Source organism: Poecilia formosa, unplaced genomic scaffold, assembly GCF_000485575.1.
Source record: "Poecilia formosa unplaced genomic scaffold, Poecilia_formosa-5.1.2 Scaffold21, whole genome shotgun sequence".
Taxonomy (NCBI): domain Eukaryota; kingdom Metazoa; phylum Chordata; class Actinopteri; order Cyprinodontiformes; family Poeciliidae; genus Poecilia; species Poecilia formosa.
The window spans coordinates 1,151,527-1,167,516 of NW_006799960.1; the positions used below are offsets into that span (position 1 = coordinate 1,151,527).

General features: G+C 41.0%; 1 long non-coding RNA gene across 1 annotated transcript in view; it reads left to right on the forward strand.

Annotated features, from left to right (window-relative positions):
* The first annotated feature begins 5,550 nt into the window (after positions 1–5,550).
* LOC103135039 (uncharacterized) overlaps positions 5,551–15,990 on the forward strand; it is a 40,836-nt gene continuing 30,396 nt past the window's right edge. Inside the window, exon 1 of the long non-coding RNA XR_475889.2 lies at positions 5,551–5,764. This is a non-coding gene — a long non-coding RNA (uncharacterized LOC103135039). The remainder of the gene's footprint in view (positions 5,765–15,990) is intronic.

Here is a 15,990-nt window from a genome sequence, read left to right on the forward strand (position 1 = left end):
GATAAAGAAGTCTCTTTTATTTTATTCTTTGTAGCTGTAAAAAAAAAAAGTCTGTCATCTTTGGCCTCGATTTAATGTGCTTGACTTTTTTTTTTTGTAGGGGTTTGATATTTTGAACATAGTGTTGAGAAGCTGTGTGGAGCTCAGACCATTAAGAGAGAACCGGGCTGACCTTTCTGCAAGAGCCACAACATTTTTCCTCTGAACATCTCTGGTTTACTGAATGCTCCAGTGTTTCTTAAATGCTCTTTTTTTACTCCGCGATCCCAACATGGAGTAAGTAGCCCACGATTGAGAATTTGTTGCATTTTGTCAAAAAACTCACCAAGAGTTTGTACTCCGCTTTGTAAATTTGTACTGCTATTGCCGGAAACTGTATTTTGTCTAGGGGAAAAAAAAACAAAAAACACATTTCAAAGAAAAATTAATATGTTTTAATGGTGTGTTTATATAGCTTACAAATTTAGTCTAGAGAGAGTAAGTGCAGAGTAATTTTTAACCCTTGCCACAGATTCTCTTGGCTGCAGGTTTGGACTTTGGCTGGACCATTATTACTTGTGGATATGTTTTGATTTAAGCCATTTCCTTGCTGTATTTTCTGGTTCTAAAATGTTGGACCTTATTTGAGTAGAACACCGTCCTCCACATGCTTGTACCGTTTCCCTTCATGTGCCAAGATTGAAACAGGACAGCTTTGGCTTTGTGTGATCGTCAACTTTCCTGTGGCCTCTCTTCCATTCATGCCTTAGCAGGGTTGTCGACGTACCATCACTTTTTAGGGATGCACGTCGAGCAGTTCTCTGTGACATGTTTAAAGCAGAGGTTACGCAGTGACAGTTCTTGTATGAATGTTGCCGTGGGCGCAGTCCTGCATAAAGCATTTCTCTCCATTCTCAGCAGTAAGAAAGGGAGGTCTTCTCAACACATGGGGGCTCCAACTACCCATTGACAGCACATGTGTAAAAGCAATAGAAAACTTGTTCTTGTGCACACCGCTTGCTTTTGTTTTCCTGAGCGGAAAAAAAAAAGAAAAAAAACAGCCATGTGTGTATCATAAACTAACACCTGATTTAATCGTCTTCACAACTTTGTCCCTGATCTAGCTGGTGTATTCTTTGGTCTTTTATGATGCCGTTTGTTCATTAATGTTCTCAAATATCCGAGGTCTTTGCAGAACGACTTTCAAATCACAGTTGGTTTTTATTTGGAGGGGGTTTAAGACAAATGCTACACTTTTTAGAGTGTTACTTGTACAAATTTTCCTTCCACCTCAGAATTATACTTTATGTTGGTCAAATAGTGTTAAGGTTTGTGGTTGAAACATGACAAAACGCAAAAAAAAAAAAAGTCTAAAGCCCTATCTGTATTAAAACCAACAAACTTGGGTATTTAGGAAAATTTGAGGAAGTCGGATACTTTCCTTCCCCACCAACATGTGTCCCTGTGGAAATAAACTGGAAACATTCCCTCTTCCTAATGGCCCTGATAGAGAGACAATTACAGCAGACCAACAGGGACCAGCCAAACCAGATTTCCATTTAGATTCGAGTCTGGAGCCTCGTAAGCCGTTCCAACGGCTGTCGGGAAAATATGCGTGTTTCTGCGAGAAATTGCATCAAAGCGTGACAGATCATACGGTCAGGAGAGCCATTTTCGCTGCCGATTCTGAGCAACATGTAGTTTTCATTTATCCTTTCATCTCACTCCCCTCTTTGCTCGTGCACCTTCTATGGCAGCTGCTCTGTTTCTTGTTTTATTTCTTTTTATTTTATTTTTTTTCATTCTCGTGCTTTCATTGAAATGCTGAGATAAATCCACTTCGGTGAAACGGTCAAGTTTAGGACGATGAATCTCTCAGATGAGATCAGGGAGGTGTCACCACATGCAGAGCCTTTGGTCAGTGGAATCGTTTTATTAAAGCAGTTTGTCATTTTGGACAAGAGGCAGGTCAGGCTCAATGTCCTGCTTATGTCTGAGCTAAAACGCACAGCACACACTTAAGTTTGGCCTCTGCACGCTGCTTTTGAGCATAGATTTGTTTATGATTACAAACTCGTCCTACAAATCACCTTTTTTTTAAGGTTGCCGAGGATAAAACCAGGGGGAAAAAAGGGATTTTACATAACTAAAAAAAAAAAAAATAAAACATTTCAGTAATGCCAGTCAAAAATGAACAGACGACGTAACCTGAACATCCCAGGAATCCTCATATGAGATTAATCCAAAATAAGTCTCAAAATTAGGGGGGGGGAGTTCAAAAAGAAACGGGAAGACTTCTCCAACAGCCTCATGTGAACTCATAAGACAAACGACGGGGAGAAGAACAACTCACTCCCTAAAGCTCCGACTTCATCTGTTAAACCTGGCGGTGCCTCTGTCGTGGCTTGAGCGAGTCTTTCCGATAATAGAGCTGGCACTGTGGGGTTTATTGTCTCGCTCCAAATAGAATCCTAGCAGGATGGTATAGAAGAGCCTTCTGCCTGCTCAGCCTCAGCCAAGTGCATCACACAACTCTCCAGTCTTAGAAGAAAAGCATCAAAACGCTGAAGCGACTGAGGAACTTTGCAGGGTGAAAAGGGGAATGTTATGGTGGGCAAATAGCAACCCCCCGCCCCCAAACTACCAAACATTTGTTGCAGAAAGTTAACTAGTTCAACTAAATGTGCAATAATAATATACTTTGCTACTATTTTTTTTTTTGTATTTTGTTACAATAGAACCACAAAATTCAGTGTAATTTGATTTGGGGTTTCATCTGGGAGATCAAGGCATGGTAGCACATAAGTGCCCCAATCAAAGTCCAGATCTGAATCTAATAAAGAATCCATAGGAAGACCCGAACATGAATTTTCACAGACACTCTCTCAGTCCCATCTGACTTTATTGGAGCTGTTTTACACAGAAGAGCGGGCACAGATGTCAGCCTCTAGACACAGAAAAGACTCACAGATAGAAGTAACTGCAGCAAAATGTGTTTCTATTGACTCAGAACAATAGGTTTGTTTTTTGTTGGGGTTTTTTTCAGTTTTTGAATGATATTTATTATTTTCTTTCAACTGCACAATCATAGGCCACACTGTGGTCGTCTACCGATAAAATATATTGAGCTTTGTGGTTACATGACAAAAATGTTCAAAGGGAAGTTATAACTTTTGTGAAGAACTGTTTTCAAATTGGCGGGGGGGGGGGCATAAAAGATCTAAAGTGGGTAACAATAGTGACTCTTGCTGCTTTGTCTTCGCTTTGCCAAATACATTAGCCGGCTCTTTCAAACTTTACGCATCTTAAAAACTACTCATCTGCTTCTTTAAAATCGCAGATGAAAGGACAACTTTGTCAGACCATAGATTTAGTTTCTTAAACTGTCGCAAAAAGAAAATGTCGCAGTGCCTCACTTAAGTATAGAAATGGCTTTCCTTTATAAGGCAATTAATTCTCCTCTTTGAAGTGTTTATACCTGACCATAAACAATTCAACAATACAGGACGTGCATCCCCACCTTTATCTTTGGATCGTTCCTTCTTTGGACGCCCGGTGTGCTCGGGCCAAACGAACAGCTTAGCTGAGGACACAGGCTGTCATTAAAATAAGCTGAGCTTTTTGCATCCTGTGCTTTTCAGAAAGCGGAGCCCAGACAGCAAGAGAGGGGACTGGGAGCTCTCTGCTGGGTGTGTCGCTTCAGATTATTTAGCAGGAGGAACAGGGCTCCTGTATAATCCCCCTCCTGCTGCTCCTGCTGTGTGATAAGCACCACTACTGTCTACCGCGAGACACCACTTCTTTATCCCCCACCACGCATACACACACACACGCACACGCACACAAACACACACAGACCAAGGGTTCAATATAGCAAACAGCAGGTAATTACCAAAAAAATAAAATAAAATTAAGGGCAAGTGGCCCCATCTGGCCCTGCGGTGTTGTTGCCTGTGATACACAGAGGCCCTCGGGTTTGTCCTCTGATGAAACTGCGAAATGAAGAGGCGCATGTCCCTCAGTGAGCTGTACCAGGATTGCTCCCAACATAATGTAACATTAGAAGGTCATAATCTCACCCTCCGAACGGCAGGCCAGAGAGCGCTCAATAATCGTGAATTATTGAAGCCGTTGTCCCCATTTACTTTTCCTCGCCTGCAGGAGTGGATGTAGTTATGCCTTCTGTTTGATCCATCAAAATGAAAAATAAACCCAGGTGCCACCCATAACGTGTTGACCTATGTCCCCTCATGCGGTCCGAAGCATTTGTTGCGGGCAGGACGGTGTACATGTTAATCTATGCTACTGGAACTTTCGATTTAGTGAAAAGTAGCTTGGAATTAGTTACATTTATCAATCATTTTTGGTTTAATGTTATCGAACGTGCAAGGAAGCATTGTTAAAGGCTCACAGAAACTGTTCATAAGTCTGTTTTGTTCTAGTTTTTTTTTTATGGCAGGGCTAGTCTTTGCTGATAGCATCGTTGCTCGTCTGTGGACCTTGTTGTCCTCACAGCCTCTCATGTACAGTATGTGCAGGAAATAGGAAGGAAAGAGACTGGAAATTGAATCCAGGACAAACGTGTCAAGAACTACTGCATCTGCACAAGGTGTGGTGCTCTACCAACCGAGCCAACGCCTGCTGGACTTTCTTATTGATAAAGGGAAGTTGTTCCTTCCCACTATTGCCTTGCGCCTGTTTGTTTGGATTTTACTAGAAGATTGAAGGTGATCTCCTTATTTCCTTGGATAGACTTTTTTTTTTGTTAATTTGCATTATCTGTATGCTTGTTTGTAATGGCAGGTTTTGAGTTTTCCTGGGATGGAGAGTGGCTTGTCCACGTTGTCCCGCCTCTTGCAGATAAGCACTGCTCCACCTGTGATCATGCAGGATTAAAAGGATATTTCAAGACTTTTGGACTAAAGCTCTGTGAATATGTTAAAAGCAGATAGTACTGTACCCAAGGTAAATAACTATTTATTCTGGTAAAAGGGTTTTTAGGTTGATAGTAAAAATTATTTACCAACAGAATTTATGTGATAACATTTAGAGCATTCTTGTATTTTGTCTCTGAACCCAATTGAGTGTGGTTGAGCACTGATCTTTGTATCTTTTTTGCTTCCTTTTTGGGCATCAAAAACAATTATGTCATATAGTTAAATGCAGGTGATCAAATAAAAGAAGGGTCAATTTGTGCCTACATGGCACCGATTTTACAAATCAGTGGAGTCCTGCACATACCATGTAAAACAGTTCCCCATTCCAACTTCCTGTATATGCATAAAAGCAATAGGAAACTTGTTCCAGGAACAACCGACAGTTTTTTTTGGTTGTTTTTTTTTTCTTAATCTTTGATTTCTGGTGCATCTCCTTTCTCATGCCCCCCTGGGCAACTGCCCATTTACTCCACATCAAAGACCTTTAATGAACATTTTTGAAATATAAATATAATATGTTAAACGTGTTTTTTTTATTGTTTGTTTTTTTTGTTGTTGTTGTTTTGTTGTTTTATTATTATTTTTTTTTAAATCTTTTTAATCGTCTGCTTTTTGTGTTTGTTTTGTGTCGCTGCTCCCTTCGTGAGTCCGGCGTGTCTGGCAGCACCGAGGCAGCCAGCAGACGGCAGAAGAAAGGAGGAAGTGGAAACATCAGCACTATCTCTTCAGGGTGGGAGGAAACACCAAAGAGTGGCACACAGACACACGCACGGAGAGTCGCAGCGGCACACACACAAACTCCGGACATCAGCGCTGTAGGGGAAGAAGTGTCCTCCTCGACTCGACAGGTTTGTTCAGTCACGTTTTCGTTTTTTTTTTGTTTTTAATATATTTGCTGCTTACATTCAGCTTCACCTTGCTTTGCGTTATGCGCTAATTGTTGATGAACCGCGATGTTTTGGTTCTGTTTTGCATCGCAGAGCCTTTTTCTCCCCCGTGTGTGTTGGTTACATTGTAGCGGGATATTTCTGTGTTTCCTGTCGGATCTCTCTCTCCCTCTCTTCCTCTCTCTCCCCGCTGCTTTCTCCTTCACCCGCTGCATGTCGCTTACTTTGTGAAGTGGCCTTTAGCGGCTTTTGGGCGCCGTGTTTCCCCCCCACATTCTGTTTTTGCATTGACACGCATGCCTGTTGTTCTGTATGGAGAGCCATCGCTGTAGTTCACGGCAGCTTTCAGACCCAAACGCGTTTCGGCCGCGGCGGATGAATTAAAGTGGCGGGTGGACTGGCTCCCTGCGCTTCTTTTAGTTCTGGTTTCGTGAAACAAGTGCGCAGCGGCCGTGGAAGTTGCGTGTTTCGCAGGGTCGTTATGCGCAGCGAGGAAGCTGATGTTCCCGCTGCCCTCCTCGGGCTTGTTTGCAGAACAAGTGCGCGTTTGTCGTTGTGGATTCAGAAAGTGCAAGCACCTATAGATGCCTCATTAGCGGTCTTTGACTCCGGCCCCCTCAGGCTGGCCGCGCTGTGGGCCAAGAGGAAGGCTGATGAGCATTGAAAGCCCCCTCTGCTTTCTTTGACATCACACCGATGCACGTGTGGATTGCAGTTGCGTTCGTCGCATTTTCGTCTCCTTCGCACCTCAGCGTGAGAAGTTTCCGAAGGTTTTGTCTTCGTTCCTATTATATGCGTCCGATTCATGTGTCAGAAACTTTTGAGAAGTATTGCGTTTTTACTGGGGCAAAGAAACACGATCACCGATATTCGTGTTAGTTGCTTGATGGCTTCTGTAACCCATGTATTACATCTGATATTAGGGAAGCTTCCCCTGCTTGACCTGTTGTTTTTTACTGAAAGTACTTTTTTCTCCATTGCGTTTATTTAAGAGAATAGATTTCCCAACATTAATTGATTTTAGGTGTGAAAGCTTGTTGGCATGAGTAAGCTATAATTGCAAAGCTGTTTAATCAGCGGTGTGACACCGTTCCTAATCCGTAAGGTTTCCTGTGGCATGGTCCACATTTGAGAGCTATAAATAACTCCGTCCCTTCTTGGGAGGCTGTCTACAAGGTTAAGGAATGTGTTCATGGAAACGTTTGACTATTCTTCAAGAAGCACATCTGGGAGGTCAGACACTAATGTTGGACAAGAAGTGGTCTTTTGATTCCGTCCAAAAAGGGTTCTGACGATTGAGTTTCCAGTAAGTTTCCGATGAGCTTCCTAAACATTGGAATGATACACAAATGAGACTTTTGCATCGCACTTATATGTTGTGAGGCAGTTTTATGTGCAGGCTATAACCAATGACTTCATCATACTTACATTTCAACTTAAAAATGGACACAATGTGATTTTTTTTTTTTTTTTTTTTTATCCTAGCCTACTTCATGCTTTAGTCTACTTCATGTAGTCAGACAGGAATGATTTCTTGATGGTCCAGGTTTGGGAATAATCATACTGTTTTCGTTGTAGCTCCCTCCGATGGTGGCTTCGAGGCATAGCAGTTCAACCAAGTAGTGCCCTTATGGTGTCTTTTAATTATCATCAGAAGTTCTAAGTTGGAAAAGCAAATAGTCTGATTTATGTCTTGATAGGTTCGAACTGAAATTCAGTATGGCTGCCATGCACCTCGTCAAACCAGTAATTCACAATCGCATTCAATAATGTCTGTACGTAAACATGTGCCTTCCGTGTTTAAATGTTGAAAACATAGAAAATGCATCGATTTCTTCTCATGTCGCTGAAGGTCAATTGCCTGGACGCTGAACAGAACACTAAGGAAATATTACTGGCTTCTTGCTTTTACCTAGAAAGCATTCACTCACATGGCTACTTAAAAACAGTAGAAACCGTACCTTCATTTATGCAACTTTAAATGACGGACAAAGTTGGAAGTTGTTCCATGTCCGTCTGTTTCTCTTCTTGCATGTTTTGCATGTTGCGCTTTGTTTTTCGTTGAGTTCTCCGTAGTTTATGTACCCAAAAGAAATTACTCTTGGTAGCATACTTGTTTTTAGTATTTTCTTTTTTAATCTGGGTGACTCGCAGAATATGGAAAAAAAAAAAAAAGAAAGATGGGCTGCGTTTGTTAATATGGAATGAGTGAAATAAATTACTGGTGCACACTTTGTAAATATCTGTTTTAAATTTCAGATTTTGGATAAAATATCAAGTCTTTTCAGTTGAACAGATTCAAGTCTGATTCGAGCCCCAAGTCAATGTTGTAAAACACTAAGTCACAAGTCACATGACTCGAGTCCCCACCTCTGAAATCTCCTAGTGCCATTTCTGTTTTTGTTAGCTAGCAATAGCACTGTAGCACAGCTAGCCGTTTCAGGAAGTTAGGGCAACAAAACAAGAATTTAAACCCTCTGAGTCTTTTGCTTCGTAGCTCATGGAGTCGTTTATGGTGTGCTTAATGAATTTTGCACTTTGTGAACCATTTTGATCGATAGTGACTTTAATGAGCGTGTTCAGTAGCTTCCTGTAGTTGTTGCTGAGGACATTCCTTTTAATACTCTCGATGTTGCTGTGATACAAGTTCATCTGGCGCTGAGTCATCATCTGGTGGCTCAGCTGTGAAAAACCGGAGATATTGCCCTTTGCTACAGACATATGCATAAAATATAATGCATCCAAGCTGTGGAGCATTAGCTCTGACTTTGAGCACGGTTCCTAGTGGGAACAAAAATGTGTTTCCCTTCTTTCCCGTTTTTATGGAGACTAAGTAATCTAATTCATTCTTCTGTTGGGCATCAGATGCAGACTGAGCCTCCAAGCCCCACTACATTATTTTCTTATAGCAGCTGAGTTTAAAACAAGATTCCTTGGTTTATTTAAAAGCTTACTTTTTCTGCCGGTGCATTTTCACCTCTCATTCTTGAGTTGTCTTGCACATGAATGTCTGTGTGCCATTGAAATGCAGTAGTGTCTTTTTTTTTCCTTTGTGTGTTTGCAGACAAGAGACAACTTTACTTTAGATTAATTTGCTTTGCTTTTATGGTAATTAGAGGTTTTTCTACGCTACACAGAAGCTGTATGTACTCGACTAGCTAATCCTATTGCGTCTTACGAGACATAAATATGTTTATTTGTCTATTAAGGTAAAAATAAGCATGCTAAGACAAATAATAAGCCATCACAACTCCTGGAATCGCACCGTTTCTCCCCTTCACACTTCGTTCTCTTCTTTTTAGTTATCTAAGCAACTTCTGGTAGTTATAGTTAGATACTAATGAGGCTCTTACTTTGATAGCTCATCATGCATGTTTTCTGTGTCGAACCAGTCTAACGACTAACACAAGTAAATGTGAGGACTACGAAGAAAACTACAGGACTGTGTGCAGTCACGTCTTAGTTTCTTATGGGCCTGAATCCGTGGAGGATCTCATCACAGAAAGTTATCGCTCTCTTCTTCATTTAATTAGTACACCGAGTTAAAGTGTGAATTGCTGCTGCGACTTTCTATCAGGGACATGCTTGAATGATTAAACGGCGACCCTGAGGAGTGAACTACGGGGAGATTAATTGTAAGGTCAGCGTCGTGTGGGTAGTTCTCATTTCGCCGAGCTCGATAACCTTTTGTTCTACGTGATTGTGATTCTCTGTCGAGGCAGCGTGATGAACTTGTAGCTCGCATCTTTTCAAGCCGTTCCTTGTGAATCCTACGGAGGGAGCCCGTTGGGATACAGCATCGCAAACTGTATTAGTCTGAGAGAGCTTATTGCCAAGAGTTCTGACTTTGCTGCCCAGCATTGCAACTGACATTTAATTTAAACTAATAAATGTTTTGTTTTAAACATTCAGGATATTTTAAATGTACTATATTCAGTCAAAGTGCTGTTACATTTAGATTTTTGACGTGATAAACATTCAGTTTTGAACCTTACGATGACGACTTGTTTGGCATCATTGTGTGTTAGTTGATTCGTATAAGATAAAATGGTTAGTTTTCACGGCCTCTTGTTTTGACTGGTATCTATATCATAAAATTGTTGTTTATTTAAAGAGACTGGCTTATTGTTTTAAAGAAAGATGCTTGATTTTGGCTAGTTTACTTTCCCCGACTCATAAAACTCGGCTGGTTTTCTGAGTCTCGATCTTGGGCAGAAGATCGAGAAGTCTCTGGAGCTTAAAGGTCAAAAACCAAAGGTTCCCACAAAGTTACCGCGTTAAAAGTGTTAGGCCTCTGTTCTTCTATTACATTATACGCCTGGCAGACATTAAGAGTTCACCGAGTCGTAAAATAAACGTTATCTTACAGACGTGCTCAATTAAGCACTCGCACCCCGACGTCTTCCTGCCTTACCGACAGGTTTTTTACTTTTGCCACATACTGTAATTGTCTTTGAGATTCTTCACAGCTCTTTATTACATCAGAGGAATGCAAATGGTGCAGAAAATGCCCCGTTTGCAGAGGAGCACACGTGGAGTTTGAAGAGGAAGGCTCGCCTCAGCACAGAGCTGATGGCGCTGAAGCTGAAAACGCTGTAACACCTCATTAAGTATTTAAACATTTTAGGAAACAACCTTTGTAAACTTTTTTATTTCTCGTGTGTATTCTTGTAGCACTTTAGATATTTCAGTTTTCTGTTTTGTTGAGAGTATCACTTTTGTTGTTTAGTGTGTGTGTGTGTGTGTGCGTGTGTGTGTGTGTGTGTGTGTGTGTGTGTGTGCATTTTTATTTGGCCACGCTGAATACCTTGGAGAACCGCCTTTTCCTGCAACTTATGCATAGCAAGTTTCTTGGCTTGGTGTCTCTTATCAGCTTTACAATTCTCAAGACAAAATGTCTTTCCAAACAATCAGCTCTGTCCAGCTTTACTGTCCACAGCATGGTGCTGCCGCCACCACGGTTTTAACATTGGTGTTTAACTTTGGTTTCATCTCACCAGAGCACGTGCTTCCTGCGTGCTCTCTGCAACTTTTTCAGATTTACTATTTTATTTCATTTTATTAAAATGTATCAGAACAAAGGGGGCTAATAACAAATGCACACTCATTTAAAAAAATAAAATAAAACATTCACATGTAGGAGATATTGAACATCATTTTCCTTCAACATAATTATGTGGATGTGTCACATAAAACAGCCTGTAAAATATTAAAAATAGTTTTTTTTTTCTGAAATGTGGAAAAGTTTCAAAGAGCATAAATACTTTTTTTAAGGGACTGTGTATTAAAGTTTGCCGGTTTTTGCTCACTCTTCTACTGAACAGGTATACACAGCTTAGCTGTCTAGCTTTGCATGATTCAGCGTGCCAGAAGCATCACATTTCACTTTAACAGCCACCTGAGGGACTTGTATGTCAAAAAGAATGCACACCCATGCAAAAAGCAGTTTTATTAGCCTCAGCGAAGCTCATTTTCTTGTTAGCTGGCTTTCCTAAATAAATATTTCTTTACCTCTACGTGGTGTTACACTTTCAACAGCAGGAATGAACTGCCTGAGATTTAAAGAGCTAGGCAAAACACAACATTCTCGACTTGCATCATGAATTAAAAGCCAAACGGACACATTAGAAAACCTGAAATTGAGTGCTTTGATCCCGGCTTTTTTTTGTTTTTTTTAGATATTCAGGCCTATTCCATAAAATCTGATTTATGGACAGAAACTGAGTGGCTTAGATGCAGTTTTGGGGAGTGAATGTTGGCTTTACTCCTTAAGCACTTGCAGCTAATGAGTAGTAACACATGTTAGATTTTATTGTGTATCTGTCTGACTCATGCCTCCTTGTTTGGCATCCTCTCACCACCTTCTGAAGTGCAGTCTCGCCAATTTCTTGCAGTTCTCGTCACATTCCCCGTCCCTGCAGGTTGTTGTCGTTCTCTCATTAGCTTGCTTTCCTTTGAGTGCACGGTTTCCATCAGTTTTAACATTTTTCTCCCTCCATCTTTGGCGCTTCCCTCTCATTTGCTATTGCACAGCCCTCCTCCTCTTCCTCGTCCTCCCCCAATCCCTTCATCCACTTTCTCCTTCTCAGTTGTCACTCCCCAGGGGAAGTGGAGGTATGTAAATTGTTTTCTCCTTCATTTATGCCCCGCTTGCTATCTGTCCATCTTCGTGAGCCACCCCCCACCTCCTTTCTTTTTTTCCTAAAAGCTTAGAATCGCACCATTAAATAACAGAAACGGGGAAACTTCCCAAAGTCTTTTTCTGCAGCAATTAAAATCGTGTGTTAAATGATAAATCTTTGCGGCATCTCCTTGTCCTGAACGCATTGAAGCCCCTGTCGTTCTGTAGCTTGAAGGTGGACTCATTTGCAGTTCCAAATTGGATGAATGTTGCCTTGCATAATTGCTCCCTGTGGTATGAAGTTAATTAAAACAGCGTGTAGGTACTAAAGGTGCAATGGGACGGCGCTAGACAGCCGAGCAGACAAAGGTGGGTGAGAAGACATCTCAAAGGTAATGTTGTCATGTTCTGCTCTACATTTTGCCTCTGGTAATATTCATGTAAATCACCGCGTAGCCAGAGTCCCGGGCCCTCTTTTATGTTCTCCTCCCCTCGTCTCACCACACAGGTTTTCTGCTGGAGACTGAAAGAGATAAATACTTTATCTTGTGAATCATTTCTGTCGTGATCATTATCACGATGGAGTGATGACCCAATATTAGAAGAAATGCAACAATCAGGCCTTTTCTGGCCAAAACCAGTATGTTTTTCTGGGAAGGCCATGGAAAAAAAATGAACCAGTTCCAACCTTTAGCTGATTGGGTTGGTGCATCTTTAGCTTTCACTTTTCTGGCAAATTACAGCGTTTTGTAAAACCTCCTGGTATTTATAGTAGTTCATGACGGCATTCTCAAAGTTTCCCAGTGTATTTTGAAGCAAAACAGGCCCACAGCATATCATACTTAACAGTGACCAAAAGATCTTTTCCCACATTTATACCATAAGTCAAGATCAAACTTGATTGTATATTGCCAAAAAGATCTCACCTTGTCTGATTAAAGCCGTGTTTCAGTTTAAATCCCAATTGACTTAGACTTTTCATGTTTACATTTGTGACTGTAAGGGACAGAAAGGCCTTTTCCCTCTGGATGCAGCTTTGGCAATTTGGGGCAATATGGACTGAAGATAATGTCATATTTTGTTGTATTAATATTTTGTTGATAATAATAAATGTGTCAGGAAAAAGTATTCTTAAATTCATCATAATTACAGATAGCGCTCTAAAAATAAAATTGACTAATTATCAACAGGCTGTCTTCCTTGCACCAGTTACACAAATTTGTGCAGTTGTATAACTTCCACAATTGCAAATAATATTTTGATCCCTCGGCGCTGGGAGTTTCCAAACATCAGACGACGTCTATATGACGTTAAATTTAAGTTTTATTAGGGTAATGATGTTCCTCTTCAAGACTTGTCAGATTTCCAGATGTTTTAAGCTTTTTAATTATTAAACTGACTGTAGATGTGGGTAAGTTTACGTGAGTAGTAGCTGAGTAGCTACTTTCCTTGCACCATTTCCTGACTTATCAAGTTATGTATGGGTGATTGGGTTTCCAATCCTTTGCATGTGGAGCTGTGCGTGCTCTTTCCCCAGGGCATCCAGGATCTACTGTAAGTAAATCTGAGCACCCCGAGGTGGAGTTTTCTGTCCCGACTTCATGCGGCGCGAAGACGGCCTAAAAGACCCAGAAACCGATACAGACGCCTTTGTGTGCTTGCCCTGGCCGCTGCATTCCAGCTGCGGAGCTCGGTAAACACAGAGGGAGCGCGTTTGAACAGTGCATCTCTATGTTTGTGGTATTTAGGCTTTCCCAGCTAAAAGCCTTTCAGCCTCAAACCCTACTGACCCACCATGATAAACGGTTACAGAAAGAGCCCCCCCCCCCCCCCCCCGAAAAACAGCGCGGGGATGTTTGAGATGACATAGAATCCTGGAGTTTTTAAAAGACAACCGAGTCTGTGAGGGTCGACTTGGCGTGTTGGTGATCTCTGTTTTCGGGTTGTTCCTATGTGATGACGGTTGCATATTGTGTGTGATTTATGGCATTTGTGCACATGTGCACCAGGAAGCAGAATTTCGCTGCTGTGTCAGTTTTTATGGGTTGCCTGCGTCCTTTTTGCTGCATAGGTGCATGATGGTGAGTTTTGTAGGAGCTAATCGCAGGTTTTTTTTTCCGCAGCAATAAACCCACTGAGTGAGTCTCTCTGTGTGCGTTTTAAAGTAACAGATGCTTCTTCAAACCATGTGAGCACTGTTCAGTAATGAGGCTCAATGCTTGATTGGTTATTTTCCATACATAGCTGCTTTTGTGGTTAGTTCAATGACTTTCTGTAATATCTACTTTAAGTATCCATTCTCCTGTTTGTCCCGTTTTCTGTGTCCGTGACGATTGTAAATGCTCAGTCACTCGGGCAGCTCATGAGTCCTGATTTCTGTCACTTGAAAGAGGTCTAAAAATTAAGCATGAATGTGTTTTTTTGTTAGAATGTTACCAGAGCGGAAACCCCAACAATTCTAGATTGAGATGTTGCAAAACTTTGCTTCTTCACACCGTTAAAGCTGGCGTCTGTTCGCTGAATTGCATTTTGCAATGCGACTTGCAGACTGTACTCGGCATGGATGCAGCCTGTTGAGTACTTTTCTCGCTGACGTCATCAGACATTTGTAGTTTTGTCCCGTTTCCCTCTTTGTATTGTGTGTCTTCGGAATGGGCGATTAAAGGCTTAGATGGAAGCATAACAAAGTCCTTGAACATTCCCAAGGTTTAAAGGATTTCCTCTTGTAAGATCAGCAGGTGCTTGAATGCTCCCACTCACTTTTGGGATCTTTTACCCCTTTTGTTCAGACTTGAAGACTTGAACAACTTCCATTTCCAATAGCAAAAACTGGAAAATCTTCAAATGAGTTGGTCACCTACAACATCGGCATATCTTTGCAAAATGCAAGACAATAAAATTCTACTTTCCTTTTTAAAATATCGTTTGAAAGCCCCTAAATAAATAGTTTGCCAAGGACAGTAAATAAACACAAAACTCACTGGTGAAAGCACAGACAGTTGAGCAAGTCAGCAGATCAGAGCTGCCATTGTTGACTGCTGTCGCGTCGTAAATGTGCCTGTGGTTTGCCAAATTGAAGCGGACATTTGTCTTTTGACCAGAAACTGTGAGCTCGAAGAAAAGCCTGGCAAGCTCCGAGCTGTTTTTGTTCAGAGTGAAATTGGAAACCCTGCCATGAGAATGTTGACTGACATCGGTCAAATTGTTAAGCATACCGCAAACTGAAGGCTGGTGCGGCAGTGGGCTTATAAGGAAAAGTAAGAGTTGTTGTATTTTTCATCGTCTCGCTCAAGCGCATGCTGTCTCGGTGTTTCCAGCTATGAAGTTCACCTCAGGATATTACTCCATTTTTCAGTAGCCTGGCCAGGTACGGGTAAAACTAGGAAAACTAAGTTAAAAGGGTTGTAAGAACTTATAGATTTGCAAACCTTTTCAAGAGGGTGAAGGTAAATCCCAATGAAATGAACTTTGGGGTCGGGGCAGGAGACAAAATGAGTTTTCCCACAATGCCGTTTGCTTAATTCTTTACAGCAGTGCCTCGCTCCTGGTGCATCTGGGATGAGGTTTGTGTGTTTTTTTGCAACTTAATTTTTTTTTTTTTAAACGATGCCTGTGACGTCAGGCTAAATGCCAACTTTCCCTAGCATTAGCCTCTACAGTGCTGAGGTAGTGGACAAACGTTGATGTTTCTTTTTCCATGCTGGGAGTAAAAGGGTGTAAAAAAAAACAAAAAAAAACTCTTCCTCACGTCAACATTTTGGTTTTGAGATTTTCTTGGGTTTTCTGGTTGTTTTCAATTTTATAACTGTAGAATAAACAGTGGGGAAAAAAGTACATCATGGGAATTTGCAACCATGATGTAACCATTTTATTCCTAACAGAAGGAGAAACTATGATTTTACAATTTGTTCTGTCATTAATTTTTACAACTTGTGAAGCCTTAGTATTGATTTTTTTTTTTTTCTTTTACAACAAAGAACCATGCTCGGTAATTAATGTCCTGTAAATTGAAAACATATTTCTGGAAAAATTTGATAATTCATTTGCTCAAATATATTTCATGGAA